Below are 15,993 nucleotides of genomic sequence, written 5' to 3'. Positions count from 1 at the left end.
CAAATATGTGTGTGTGTGTGTGTGTGTGTGTGTGTGTGTGTATGTATACACATGTTATATAACCTGGTGTTGGGTCAAACTGTGCTCTAGATGACAATATATTATAGAAATCTGAGACTGAAGGTACCCTAGAACTGCCTAAACCAGAAGTGGGGAATATCCAGTCTGTGGATGTCCAGACCTGCCAAAGGCAGGACTCAAAATTCAATAAATCTAGAGGCTTCTTTTCTTTTTTAAAAAAGTACATTTATTTTCCCTTCTTGTTGCCCTTGTTGTTGTAGTTACTATTGTTATTAATGTCGTCGCTGTCGGATAGGACAGAAAGAAATGGAGAGAGGAGGGGAAAACCGAGAGGGAGAGAGAAAGACAGACACCTGCAGACCTGCTTCACCGCCTGTGAAGTGACTCCCCTGCAGGTGGGGAGCCAGGTGCTCAAACCGGGATTCCTTGCATTGCACCACTTGCGCTTAACCCGCTGCACTTCCGCCCTCCTGGAGCTTCTTTTCATAGTAACACTTGTTCTAATTTTTAATTTGATAATTCTGTATGACTTTCAATGATGTTATAAATATCCAAACTGCTCTCTACACTAGAAAATGGTTTCTCTACACTAATCTAAGCCAATGGCCTGTTTTGTAGACGAGGAAACAAAGACCCAATGGGCTGTAATGATTGGTCCAAAGTCCTATAGCCTTTGAAGAAACTCATTTAACTACATAACACAAAACTTTGTCTATGAATATGAGCTAAACAAGCTTTCAAGAAATTTTGACAAAGAGATAGAACAAAATTTATTAAAATGAAAGTTAAGTAGTAACATTTCTTATTTGGATTATATTTCTTATGTGGTGATCATTTATATTTAACTAATAACTACAAATAATTTAGAAGTATTAAAACCTACCATGAGAATGATATGCCTCTTAATATATATCACTTATTCATTTTTAAAATGTCTCTTGGGATGACAGAGTGCTGACCAAAGTTTGAGGTTATCAATAAGTCAATGCTTTCCACCATTTCTCATTGAGTCTATGGGTTACAGGTATTATATAAAATCTATATATTTTAATTTTATTTATTTTGGGGTAGAAGGAGAGAGAAATTGAGAGGGAAGGGGTTGATAGAGAAGGGGAGAGAAAGAGAGATGCCTGCATACTTGCTTCACTGATCATGAAGCTTTTCTCCTGCAGATGGGGAGCAGGGCCTTGAACCCTAGTCCTTGTACACTGTAATGTGTGCATTCTACTTGACTCTTATTTTTAATTTTTAGAGGCATGACACTATACTCTTTTTAGATGATCTGATATTTTGAATGAAACTCATATTTTTAACTGTATTATTAAACAGTAGAACTCTGTTTAGACTCTGGGGAAGGAGGAGGAGGGATGGGTGAAATAAAATTGTGGGGTCCTGGTGCATAATGAAATAGTACTTGTATGTCAGTGACTACACTGAAAACCATGAACCCCTGTCAAAAAAAAAAAAGGTGATGTTTAAAAAGTTGGCATATACTTTAGTAATATAAAAAAGAAAAATTTTAAAGGGAGACTATAAGAACATGAATCTACAAAATTATTATTAGTTGCATAAGTTCAACAGTTCTATTCAAGATGGTATGGCCTTAGACTCAATTGTTCTATTCCAATTCGTGACATAAAACTTTCTCAGGGGAGTCAGGCAGTACTGCAGTGGGTTAAGCGCATGTGGCACAAAGCGCAAGGACCAGCCTAAGGATCTGGTTTGAGTCCCCAGCTCCCCACCTGCAGGGGAGTCACTTCACAAGTCTGCAGGTGTCTATCTTTTTCTCCCCCTCTCTGTCTTCCCCTCCTCTCTCCATTTCTTTCTGTCCTACCCAACAACAACAACAGCAGTAACAACAACAATAATAACTACAACAATAAAATAAGGGCAACAAAAGTAAATAAATATTTTTAAAATATCTAAAAAAAAACCCCAACTTTCTCATATCTTATTATAATTATTTCTTGCTTTTTTTTTCCCAGTTGGCAATTGTTAATTTATTTAATCAAATCAGTAAGGTTTCTTTCTTCCTCTCCTTTTTTTTTTTTTGTTTGTATTTTTTGTTTTTTAATTTATTTGTAAAATAAAAAATATTGAAAAGATCATAGGATAAGAGAGGTACAATTCTACACAGTTCCCACCACCAGAGTTCCACATCCCATCTCCTCCCTTGATATCCTTCCTATTCTTTATCCCTCTGGGAGTGTGAATCCAGGATCATTATGGGGTGCAGAAGGTGGAAGGTCTGGCTTCTGTAATTGCTTCTCCTTTGAACCTGGGTGTTGGCAGGTCAATCCATACTCCCAGCCTATTTCTGTCTTTCCCTAGTGCAGCTGGGCTCTGGGGAGGTGGGGTTCCAAGATACATTGGTGAGGTCATCTTCCCAGGGAAGTCAGGTTGGCATCATGGTAGTATCTACAACTCGGCTGAAAAAGAGTTAAGATATAAAGCAGAAAAAAAATGTTTAATAATCAAGAATCTAAAGGCAGAAGTATAGCAGATGATATTTGGGGTCTACATTTTGTAAGAAGGTAGGAAGTCTACTTTAGGTATATTCCAGGGGGGCCATGATTTTACTAATTTTTACCTGAGCCTGACAGCTAATGTGCAAATAGGTCAAAATTATTGTTTGAGGGGGATGGTGTCAGAGTTGGAAATAATACTAGAAAGCTGGATCAGGGAAAAGAGTAGCTCCCAAATATGGGAAAAGTATATAAATATGGTTAATTGATGCTGGGCTAGCGTGAGGGTGTTTCTTCCCGGGCACGTGCTCTCTGGGTTGGAGAGAACTCGACCAGAGCCAACCTGGGCTGCTGCTTACTCAGTGACGTGGGAGAGGAACCAGGAACTCATGGTGGAGCAGGAACACAGTGCAATGCCTTCATTGATCAGAGACAACGCCTTTATATATCTCTTTAACCGGAAGTGGCAAGTGGGAAAAGGAAATGGCTAGGAGAGGGGGTGGAGAAAAGAGCATGAAGGTAGAAAGCTTCCATAGCAGCTGTTTCAAAGGTTCTAACCAGTGAGATTAACCAATACTCTGCAGGCAGTGCGGGTCCTCAGGCAAAACAATGATTATGTAAATAGACCATACTATCAGCGATGGAGCTGGGGGGCTGCCTGACAAACTGAAAAATCCCATCAATTTGATTTGAGGTCCATATTCAGTGTAGGAGTCTGTGTAACCTCTACATCCCTATAGATCTGAGCTCATATTATGTGGTCATAGCTAGGAACATTCTAGGCTGCACTCATTGCCAGACCCATCTTCTTCTGGTGGTAGAGTGTTGTGGCCCAACCTCCTTTCAGAGAATGGGGCAGTCCCTACCATTGTTGATCCACATTGAGGACAAGGTCCTGTAGGGGCCTGCAAAGGGGTCCATTATGTTGTTCTTGATGGAGATGATCAGTGACAGTGTACAGAGGGATCTATTAGAGGTCTAGGCCCATCATGTCTGTGTGGAAATCCCAGAATTCCCTGACCAGGGCCCCAGGTGAAGGGGTAGTCTGCTAGTAACCAAAAGAGCCATCATTAAAGTATCCTGGTCTCTTTCCCTTATCCAACTTGTTTTAAGTTCTTACTTTGACAAGGTTAGCCTTGGAGTGACTGAAGGAAGTGAAATAGGAAGTAGGTGAAGAGGGTATCTAGGTTTAAGTAGAAACTATTTGACTAAGTACTTTATGTTGTCTTTTTTACATCTTTCTACTTGCTTGCTGCACTTATTGGGTCACTGCAAACTGTTGTGCACTTTTGCTTTAACGTATATATTTTCCCTTAACTTATGGGCACATATGCACATGTGCTATTTCTCTTGGGCCTTGATCCATATCTAGATACTGTGGCTTTGTCAGGAAGTGAACCACTAGAAATGGAGGTAAGAAGTCCTATGAGCCAGGAGCAGTCTCACCTGAGTGCTGGAGGTGAAGGGATGACATCAAAGGCCTGGTTTCTGTGGACTTAGACTGAAGTGAAACATGTCAAGACAGTACTGGCTGAATTGATTAGGTTGAGATCTGTGTGTGTGTTTTTAACTGTATATAAATCTTTGAATTAAAGCAACACATACAAAGACATTGCCAAGTGCACATTATTTTATAGCACAACACATAGGCACAACCTCTTATCTCCCCTTTTGAAATGTTTATGTGTGTGTGGAGAGAGGAGGAGAGTTTCTTTCAAACTTCCTAAGCTCACACTCTGGGCATGTGGTAATTTTTCTCCAACTTACTTTCCCTCTTTGTAATTAAATCCTAAGGGACAAAGAGGGGGCAGAGAAAGTGACACATAAGCCATTTTCACAATTTGTCTGGATTTACAAAAGAATGAAAGTCAGTAAAGCAAACTAGTTAAGTTGAAATGTTTAGATTAACCATAATTTACTGGGGATTTTCTTCCTTGTTACTTATAAGAGGTAACTATAGGATTTTTTAAACAATACAATGACACTATGAATTAATGAAAAAATTGAGGCACTGAACATTTTATCCTGTTTCGATTTTGCAAGAGTCATGAAAATAAAAATAAAAATTACCTCATTTTACTGTTTTACTGGAAACTACAGCACATGCAGATTGATTGTCTGGAAATTCAGATGTATTGACTTTTTAGGACCTGGTTTTAATAAGTTTCTCCAACTTAATTTTTTCCAAGAATGTTAGGCATTCAATGATCTTGTCAAACTAGAATTATTTAGTGCTCTTGAAAGGTACATATGTTTTAGAAGAGATATTTAATACAGTTGTAATTGAATATGTCTCAAGAAATCTTTTCTCTTAAGTATTTTATGAATTTAATTAAATGACAGACTGGCAAGCCTGGTAAAAGAATCAGTTTAGTTGTGATGCTACAATACAGATAAATTGAAGGATCTGTTAAAACCAATGAAATAAGCCCAATGATTTATTCTCATTGTCCTTTTTAAAACAATCCCTTTGCCTTATTTACATTTTCATTCCTTTTTTGAGAATGAAATATGTTAAGATACATCAATGCAGCATCCATGTATATGGATGAGTACATTTTTTTCCTTTTTAGAAAATATTTTTATTTGCTTTATTTAAATAAATACAGGAAGAAAGATATACGTAGAGTGCAGAGCTGGCATAGTGGCTCTGCACATGGACTCTGAGGCAGACAGAAAGATACACATGGCATTCTATATAATATCTATTATATTATATATAATATGTTTATATATAATATCTACATACATAATATATGCATGTCTCTCTCTCGTGTGTGTGTGTGTGTGTGTGTGTGTGTGTGTGTGTGTGTGAAAGTGAGAGAGAGAGATCAGAACACTGCTAAGCTCTGGCTTATGGTGGTGTGGGGGAATGAACCTGGGACTTTGGAGCCTCAGGCATGAAAATCTTTTTGCATTATCTTTATGCTATCTCCTCTGCCTGAATGAACATTTTTTTTCCTTATGTGGGTTTTTTGTGGGTGAAAACTACAACTAAGCAAAACATTTTAATTAATTCAGTAATTTGATTTATCAGTGATATTTATTTTATTAATGAGTGAAAGATACAGTGAGAAAGATACAGAGAGACCAGAGCACTCACTGATCAGCTCTACTTTATGGTGGTGCTGAGGATTGAATCTGGGACCTCAGACCCTCAGTTATGAAAGTCTTTTCCATAGCTATTATGCTGTCTCCCCAGTCCAATCAATGACATTTTGAGAAGAGAAAATCAGTTCTGTTGTGACCTGCCACAGGACTTGAACACATGTATTGGATTTTGTCAGAAATAATCTTTATTTACATAGCATATAGTTTTTATTTTTTTTTAATTATTTTTTACTTTTATATTACAGAATAATATATCGACAGGGGTTTGAATCTACACCACTCCACCACCAGAGTTCTGAATCTTCACTCTCCCCACTGCAATCCACCACAGTTCCCCTAAAGTTATAGACATGGGCCAACCATCTTCTCTACAAATATCTGCCCATATTTATATATAGTTGCCCCTTCTTTTTCTGATTCAATCCTCTCTTCCCCTCTAAGCCTTTCATAACATCATAGCTACCTCCACATGTCCCTCTCCTTTTCCTTCTCTCTCTGGGTGCTGATGGAGCTGGAGTGCAGAGTCCTCTTATCTTCATCCTATCACTTCTCCCCCGCTGGGAATATGGATCGAGGTTGTTTACGGGGAGCAGAAGTAGGAGTTCTGGCTTCGTAGCTACTTCTCACTGAGCATGGGTGTTGACAGGTCAATACCTACTCCCAGCCTGTTTCTATCTTTCCCTAGAGGACCAGATCTTTGGAAATGGTGGTCATATTTATTCATGATTTTAAAGTTTAATTTATACAGCACTAGCATATCACTTGTAATCACTGAGTTGGAAAAATTTAACATGATGAAACTCAATTCAAACGAATAACTCCATATCTTCATGTAAGACTAGACTCAGACTATCTCATTCAGATTAATTTCAGGAGAATATGACATCTTGCTTAGTCATTGAAATAATTGGAATTGGACTTTCCAGTGTAGTGGTAACTGAGGTCATCTGTTTGTTTGAAAATAGAAGTTAATGTAAGAAAAAGAAATTGATGAGGTCAGGTTTATTGGGATAGAAAGCATTGTAAAAGGAAAAATGCAGTATCATGTTGTATGTTTGTCAACTAACAGTAACTTAGCACCTAGTAAATGTCAGACACAGAGGTAGGTAATATTTTTAATTCCATGTTAGAGAAGCTAAAGTTCAAAGAGGTTAAAAAAACATGCCTGTATCTCAAAACAGTCATTTGAACTAGACTATAAATGTCTAAATGTACAATAACAAATTCTAGCCATTACGCTGTGATAAAGAATCTATAGCAGGATATAATTCAGGTACCAAGTCCCTAAAGCATGGCAGGAAAAGCTTATTTGCTGGAAAATTCACTTTTAAAATATGGAGGTTAAATTGAAGGGGAGAAAGAAGAGCTTTAATATTATACATAGGTACATGTTAATAGGTTTGTGTTACATACAGGAGAGAGAGGATGGCAATCTGAAGAAGGGTGTAACAGTGAGACTGATGAGAAGAGAATAGATTAGGGAACATTTTGGTAATATGACATGGCCTGGAGTCGGGAGGTGACCGAAACTGCTAAGTGAGGTTAGACAAAGATACTAAATTTCTCTAATTAAGAATTGTTTTGCGGGGCCAGGTGGCGGCGCACCTGGTTGAGTGCGTGAATTACAATGCGCAAGGACCCAGGTTCAAGCCCCCGGTCCCCACCTGCAGGAGGAAAGCTTTGCGAGTGGTGAAGTAGTGCTACATGTGTCTCTCTCCCTCTCTATCACCCTCTTATCTGGCTGTCTTTATGCAATAAATAAAGACAATTTAAAAAATTTAAAAAACTGCTACATTAAAAAATTGCTTTGCAAGAAACATTAGTATGTTAAAACTAAAATTGAAAAAAAAAAAAGCAACCAACCTTAGAGACTAACACCACTACTACCTTATTTCTAATTGTCTTGTCCTTCAAAATGAAAATAGTTTTAAAAACCACTTAAAGATGTTTTAGGCAGAAATTCATGGAAAACACATCATGCTCCAGGATTAGATCCAAGAAGTAGATAGACCTGATAACCTCAGAATCTCACTTTCTTTTCCCTTAAACCTACCATCTGACTTTCAAATCCTCTCCCCATCCCCAATTAATGTCCCCTGAGACATAAGAGCAGGGAGGTAGATTAAAATATCCCTCCTGCCTCCATTTGCACAAAGCCATGAGTAAGACTTTTCTAAATATGTAAAAGCTAATGTGACAGTATTTGACTTTTTCTTGACATATTCAGTATCATTAGTTTGAATAAATGCTGAATTATAGCTTTGCTATTATCACAGGATTACATTTCCTTAATTTCCCAAGATAGGTGTCAGTATAGCTCCTCCTCCAGAAAACATCTTCTTCCTTCAACCTTCAACATAGGATCCTAGGTCTCCATACAACCCCTCTGAAATATTTTTAATATATATATAAAAAGGAAACATTGACAAAACCATAGGATAAGAGGGGTACAACTCCACACAATTCCCACCACCAGAACTCTGTATCCCATCCCCTCCCCTGATAGCTTTTCTATTATTTAACCCTATGGGAGTATGGACCCAAGGTCATTGTGGGATGCAGAAGGCTGAAAGTCTGGCTTCTGTAATTGCTTCCCTGCTGAATGTGGGCGTTGACAGGTCGATACATACTCCCAGCCTGCCTGCCTTTGGGGAAATGGAGGTCCAGGACACATTGGTGGGGTTGTCTGTCCAGGGAAGTCTGTTTGCATCCTGCTAGCATCTGGAATCTGGTGGCTGAAAAGAGAGTTAACATACAAATCGTTGAACAATCATGGACCTAAAGGCTGGAATAGTGCAGGTGAAGAACTGGGGGGTACTCCATTTTGTAGATAGCTACTAGGCATATTTTAGTTATATTCTAAAGGGCCTGTGTCTATACAATTTTTTTTTCCCCCTGAGCCTGAAATCTGATATACAGGTGGATCTAAGTTATTGTCTGGAGAGATGATGTCATGGCTGCAGAAAGGACCAGAAAGCTGGATCAGGGAAGAGAGTAGCTCCCTAATATGGGAAAGGTGTATAAATATTGTTGACTGTAAACCCCACTGATTTGATTTGGTCTGTGGCCCATATTCAGCTTAGGAGCCTATGTGATCTCTGCATCCCTGTAGATCTGAGCTCACAATCTGTGGTCATGAGTAGGAACATTCCAAGCTGCCCCAATATCGACCCATCTTCCTCAGGTGTAGATTCTTAAGGTTTTTCCATTTACAGTTTTTAATATATTCTGCCAGTATTTTTGAGAAACCATGTGTCTGAGGGAGATTCCTTCATAGGTCACTCTGTTCTCTCATAATGCACTTAAAAATCTTCTCTTTGGGGCCAGGTGGTGGTGCAGCTGGTAGAGCACACATGTTGCAATGCGCGAGGACCCAGGTTTGAGCCCCTGGTCCCCACCTGCAGGGGGAAAGCTTTGTGAGTGGTAAAGCAGGGTTGCAGGTGTCTTTCTGTCTCTTTCCCTCTCTGTCTCTACCTTCCTCTCGATTTCTGGTGGTCTCTATCCAATAAATAAATAAAGATAATTTTAAAAAGTAATGCCATTTTTTCATCAAATGTTATCAAAACTGCTTGGTACTGGAACATGAATAGAAACACTGACCAGTGGAATAAAACTCTCAAACCTAGAAGTAAGCCCCTACACCTATGGACATCTAATCTTTGACAAAGGTGGGAAAGCAGAATCTCTTTAACAAATGGTGTTGGAAAAAATGGGTTGAAACATGCAGAAGAATGAAACTGAACCACTGTATTTCACCAAATACAAAGGTACATTCCAAGTGGATCAAGGACTTGAATGTTAGACCAGAAACTGTCAGATACTTAGAGGAAAATATTGGTATCGGGTTGTGTTGCGGGAGAGAGTAGAGACCAGGAACTCATGGCAGCATGGTAATACAATTCTTTATTGATGCTGGAGCCCAAGAGTTGAGTGTGATCACAGTGGGTTTAGGCCATGTAGAGCTAGTAAAATGGACGCCTCCCGCTATGCACACCAGCCCTTCTCCAGGTTGGGATGCGGAAGAGAAAGAGGAGAGACAGAGCTTGAATGGAGCTTGAAAAAAATCAGGTTAAATGAAATAAGTCAGAAACAGAAGGATGTATATGGGATGATCTCACTCTCAGGCAGAAGTTGAAAAACAAGATCAGAAAAGAAAACACAAGTAGAACCTGAACTGGAATTGGCGTATTGCACCAAAGTAAAAGACTCTGGGGTTGGTAGGGTGGAGAATACAGGTCCAAAAAAGATGACAGAGGACCTAGTGGGGGTTGTATTGTTATATGGAAAACTATGAAATGTTATGCATGTACAAACTATTGTATTTACTGTCGAATGTAAAGCATTAATTCACCAATAAAGAAATTTAAAAAATTTTTTAAAAATTCTCTTTGTCGTGCATCATTTGCCTTGGTGAGTTTAGATTTTTGTTTTTTTTATCTAGAAATTTTATAGCTTCCTAGATCTGAGGTTTTATCTCCTCTTTCATTTGGGGGAAATTCTAGGCTAATATATTTTTCAAAATTGAAATTTGGTCTTTTTTTTTTTTTTAAATCTCTTCTCCTTTAGGCACTCTATAATGTTGTACTTCAACTTAGACTTTCTTAGTTTTTTTTTTAGTTTTATCCTTTTTTTTAATGTATGGTTTCCTCTACCAATCCTCCTCATTTCAGTCTTTGACTTCTGTTCTAAAGTGTATTATTTATTTATTTATATATTTTTATTCTTAGCTCAATTACTGTTTAACTCTCTAATTTTTGTTGTAACTTCTGTCACACTTTCTCACACTTCCTCTGACTTTGTTGAAGTTTTCTATTGAATTTCTCATTTCAGTTAATATCCCCAGAGCCATATTTTAAAAATATTATCTTTAGGTTTACATAGCTGTTTTGAGTTTGTGGTTGTCTTCCAGTTGCTCTTTTACCTTGGATTCATTCTTCCTTTAACAGTAAGAACTGGATTTCTCTCTAATGATTCTTTTTCTTATCTTAAACTCTTTGAATTATTAAATTTTCTATTTTAAGGTGTTAATTATGCAATGTTTTCACAAGTCACTCATTGATGATATATTCTACCCCTATTTTTCAACCAAAATTAATTTTTGATGGTTTTGACACATACAGATTTATAATGTCAAAAATGGACTAGATGTGTTTATTCCATATAACAGCATTTTTTTAATCTGCTATTGATTTTGATTTGTTTTCTAAGATTAAATCATTCAAGTGGTCTGGAAGGTGGAGCAGTGGTAAAGCTTTGGACTCTCAAGCATGAGGTCCTGAGTTTGATCCCCGGCAGCACATGTGCCAGAGTGATATTTGGCTCTTTCTCTCTCCTCCTATCTTTCTCATAAATAAACACAATCTTAAAAAAAACTAAATGATGCAAGATTCAAAGTATGCCATTTAAGTCACTCCACCTTTTCTCCAGAGATGAAGTTATGAGTATGGATTGTAAGGGAAGCAAAAAATCAAAGGATCTTTTTCTAGTTGGTCTTACTGCTTGGTCTTTGATGTACTGAAAAGGACAGCTGGGTATCTAACTGTCTGAATATAATGATCTCGTGACCAACTGCTCAGTAAAATTCTTTACCTCCTACAATATGCCAGATTATTATTAGGAACTAAATGACTAAATTATCTGATGAAGATCCTAGAAAATCCTCAGTTCAGAGTCATTTCACAGGGTTCTTGGAGAGACGACTATGAAGGTCTGGATATGGCAAGGCACAGATTCTGACATACTGTGACCTGGGAATCCATCCCTAGGGCTTATTACTCTGGAAACTGAATTCTAGTATGGCTGTATCCACCAGAGCTCAGGCCAACTTCTACTAACTGTTGAGAATCTTCTGGTAGAATTAAGAAGGGGGTATCTGGAATATTTTCAGAATAACAACCCCTGAAGAAAGCATTCTACAGGACATTATAGCTGAGAACTTCTCTAGTCTAGACAACATGAAAGACATAAAGGTTCAAGAAGCCCAGAGGGTCCCAAACAGAATTAACCCAGACTTAAAGACACCAAGACACATCATATTTAGAATGAAAAGGAGTAAGGATAAAGAAAAGATCCTAAAGGCTGAAGGCTGCAAGAGAAAAACAAAGAGTCACTATCACCAAGCCTGCCCTGAAAGAAGTTCTGAAAGGTCTCCTATAAACAGTCAGACCACCATAAATATGCTATATATCAGAACACTCTAAAACCCTACAATAATGGTGTTAAAATATCTTTAGTCTATGATATCAATAAATTTCAATGGCCTGAATTCACGTATGAAAAGGCATAGAGTAGGAAGATGGATCAGAAAACACAACCCAACAATATGCTATCTACAGGAAGCCCACCTAACTCAACAAGACAAACACAGATTCAGAGTGAAAGGATGGAAAACTATCATACAAGCCAATGGACCACGAAAAGGTGCAGGAACAGCTATTCTCATATCGGACATTATAAACTTTATAATAAATAAAATTAAAAAGATAGGGATGGACACTACTTAATGCTTAGAGGATCAGTCAATTATTAACATCTACCCAATGAGAAGCAATCTAAATACATCAAACATCTACTGAAAGAGCTACAGCAATATATTAACAGCAACACAGTCATAGTAGGGGACTTCAACACCCCACTCTCTCAACTTGACAGATCATCCAGGCAGAAAATCAATAAAGACATGAGGGAGCTTAATGAGGAGAGAGATAAACTAGAACTATTGGACATTTTCAGAGTCATTCATCTCAAGAAACTGAAATACACATTTTACTCAAGTCCACATGGGTCATTCTCAAGGATAGACCATATGTTAGGCCACAAAGACATCATCAGTAAATTCAAGAGCATTGAAGTCATCCAGGGATCTTCTCAGACCACAGTGGAATTAAACTAACATTTAACAATCAACAAAAGATTAGTAATAGTCCCAAAATGTGGAAGCTCAACAGTACACTACTTAACAACTACTAGGTCAAAGAGGAAATTAAGGAAGAGATCAAAATGTTTTGAGAGTTCAATGAAAATGAAGACATAAGCTATCAAAATATTTGGGACACAACTAAGGCAGTACTGAGAGGGAAGTTCATAGCCATACAACCACACATTAGGAAACAAGAAAAAGCTCAAATAGACAACCTGATTGCACATTCTAAATACCTAGAAGAAGTAGAACAAAGGAACCCTAAAGCAACCAGAAGGACAGAAATCACTAAAGTTAGGGCAGAAATCAATAACATTGAAAATAAGAAAACCATACAAAAGATCAACAAAAGTAAATGTTGGTTCTTCAAAAGAGTAAACAAAATCGACAGAGCTTTAGCCAGACTCACAAAACAAAAAAGGGAGAAGACCCAAATAAATTGGATTATAAATGAAAGAGGAGATATCACGACAGACACCACAGAAATTTAACATATCATGCAAGGCTTCTATGAACAACTATATGCCACCAAGCTAGAGAACCTGGAAGAAACTGATGAGTTCCTAGATGCCTATAAACTTCCAAAATTAAATATAGAGGAGCTAGAAAATATGAACAGGCCAATCATAGCCAACAAAATTGAAACAGTTATCAAAAACCTTTCCAAGAATAAAAGTCCTGGACCAGGAAAAAAAAAAAAAGGAAGAAAAAGAAAAGAAATAAGGAGAGAAAAGGTAAACACAAAATGACACTCAGACTGGGTGTTGTGTATTGCATTAAAGCAGAGGACTCCAGGAAGAATGGAAAGGGAGGGGGTGAAGAGCATGCTGGCTGGCTCCTGGTGCATGATGGTAGAGATGGACAGACGGACTAGGCTAGGCACCTACCTCAGGGAGATGAGAAGTTGTACCCCTTTGTCAACAACTGAACTATAAATTATTAATCCTTCAATAGAAGGATTTAAAATTAAAGAAAAAAAAACTCCCACAAAGCATAGCAGAGGTCAGAATTTTGTTATAGAAATAACAAAAGGGCTATTCACACCAAAAATTGTCTTCTAGAGTGTATAATAGAACAACATATCTTTGAGATCTTAGGTTTAAATCAACTCAGATAAACTCCTACCAAAGTACATAAGCATTCTTCTCTGTCCCAAGTACGATTGTGAGTAAAATAAGTTAAGTTCAGTATTCTCTGTTCATCCTGACACTAGTGTATTTCCAATCATAGAGACAGTTCAATAGAATTAGAAATTTGCCAAACTTCAAAGGATGTGGGAATTGATAGTTTGTCAGTTTCCCACAGTCTATAAGGTTCCAAGGGATATCGAAGTCATGGGTACCAGGTTTTCTTGGCTAAAAAAATGTTGACACTGAGAGCTCCCCACACTCTTCCTGGCTTCTTGCCCACTCCCACTGGGGAGAGTCATTCTCAGACAATTGAAGCACCGATGGACATGCTAAATGAATGCAGGCATCTGTTATTTTTATGTTGAGCATTCACAAAACAGAAGGAAAAAAATGTGTTAAAAGAAGATAATCCTTCAGAGTCCTCTCCCAACCTTTAATCTGCCCCATAGGACATTAGCATATGCAAAGCAAGGTGAGATCTGCCAAACCTGTCCAATTGTCTGGAGGCAAAAGTAAGTAAGAAGTCTGGAAAAATAAGCATAAGAATCCCACTTTCCAATAACAGCATAAGTTTATGGTTCTGTTGCTTCTTAAACCTCAATGGTCAATCTGTTTTTGATTTCTCATTTATGCAGTATGTCTGACTTTTGTTCACTGTGCCTAGACTGGCTGAAACATTGTGTCATGCCTCACAGGAGTTATGATTTCTCTATGTTATGTTGTGACATGTAATAACTCTATCACCTTCCAATTTAAATGTGTGTACAACATTCAAACCAAAGACTTTATTATGTTGAAAGTGGTGTTCTTAGGTCTTAAACAACAGATAAAAAATTTCAAGGTCTCTCTGGTTTCACTGCCGACAAATGCCAGAATCTCTATAGTATGTTATGCTTGTCCAATGCTTTGGGGGTAAATATTTTCTATAGTCTGTGAGCTAAACAAACAGTTGTTTTTTATTATCCTCTAACTGATGAGGAAACTTGAAGTTTATGTAACATGCTTAAGAGTACAGCCTTAACTTCAGAATTTAACCTTTGTTTTTCTATTATCCTGCTAGCCTCCTTCAATTACATCATCTCTTATCCCATGTTATCCCCAAGGGGGAGATTAAAGCAGCACAGATGGTTTATGAACTTATTATTTCATAGAGGGTTTTTTTTTCCTTTTAAGTGCCAGGTTATGAACCTTGACCTTCATATACATGCAGTATTGCTAGGCAGACTCAAGGTTCAATTTAATATTGTAATTATTTAAAATTTTATTTTATTTTTCTTTGACTTGATAGGACAGAGAAGAATTGAGAGACAAGGAGAAGACAGAGAGGGAGAGAGAAAGAGAGACACCTACAGCACAATTTCACAAACAGTGAAGTTCCTTCTCTGCAGGTAGAGTCCAGGAGCTTGCCCAGGTCCTTGGTTTTTAAATGTGGTTATGTATGTACTCAACAGAGTGTGCCACCACCCATCCACAGGGTACAGTTTTTTTTATTCTTTATTTTTGAGAGAGAGAAACCACAGCATTACTGTACTTCTCATGAAATCCTGTTTGGTGCTGTCCATGTTGCACCCATGTAGTGCTAGGACTCAGACCCAACACCTTGTGCCTGGCAAGACAAACATTCTTCCTTTTTTGAATTTCTTTATTGGGGGATTAATGATTTACAGTTAACAGTAAAATATAATAGTTCGTGCATGCATAACCTTTCCCAGTTTTCTGCATAACAATTCAACCCTGGAGATCAATGGGGTGACAGATGTTGCAGCCAGATCGCCCTCACATCCATCTGCACCACTAGGTCCTCCTCTGACATACGTTTCAGGACCTGGACCCTCCCCCAACTCCAGAGTTCAAGTTCTGCTTAGTAAAAGCAAACATTCTATTGAGAACTATTTCCTGTCCCCACCTGAAGTTCTTAAATGGAACAGGTTACAGAAAGACAGAGTAACTTTGTCTATAGAGTACTAGCTCTGAGTTACCATATGCTTAGAAATGAGAAAGAGAACCAGTATGGTAGCTGCCTGTGCAAAGAGAAAACAATCCACTGTTTCAGGCTGGCTGTTATAGCCTACCTGATTTCCCTACTCATGTCCAATAGAAGACAGTGAAGGAATGCTAAGTACCTGGGTCACTGGGCACCCCCTTTTGGGTTGCCTACCTTAGAAAAATGAAAAATGTATGGGTTGTGGCATAGACCACAAGAAACATACTTGATTAACTCATAGGTAATCCAGTCCTGGTTTATTATTTATAATTTTGTTTGTTTATTATTTTTTTTTAAATCCTTATTGGGGGACTAATGTTTCAACAAAGTAAAAGACTCTGGGGTGGGTGGAGGGCTCAGGTC

At 37.9% G+C, this 15,993-nt stretch overlaps 1 protein-coding gene across 4 annotated transcripts in view; it reads left to right on the top strand.

The window, feature by feature from the left end:
• Positions 1–15,993, top strand: part of FBXL13 (F-box and leucine rich repeat protein 13) — a 329,012-nt gene that overhangs the window by 274,574 nt on the left and 38,445 nt on the right. The window lies entirely within an intron of this gene.

Source organism: Erinaceus europaeus, chromosome 8 (genome assembly GCF_950295315.1).
Source record: "Erinaceus europaeus chromosome 8, mEriEur2.1, whole genome shotgun sequence".
Lineage (NCBI taxonomy): Eukaryota > Metazoa > Chordata > Mammalia > Eulipotyphla > Erinaceidae > Erinaceus > Erinaceus europaeus.
The sequence above is the reverse complement of the archived record's forward strand: the minus strand, read 5'-3'. Positions and strand labels throughout refer to the sequence as shown.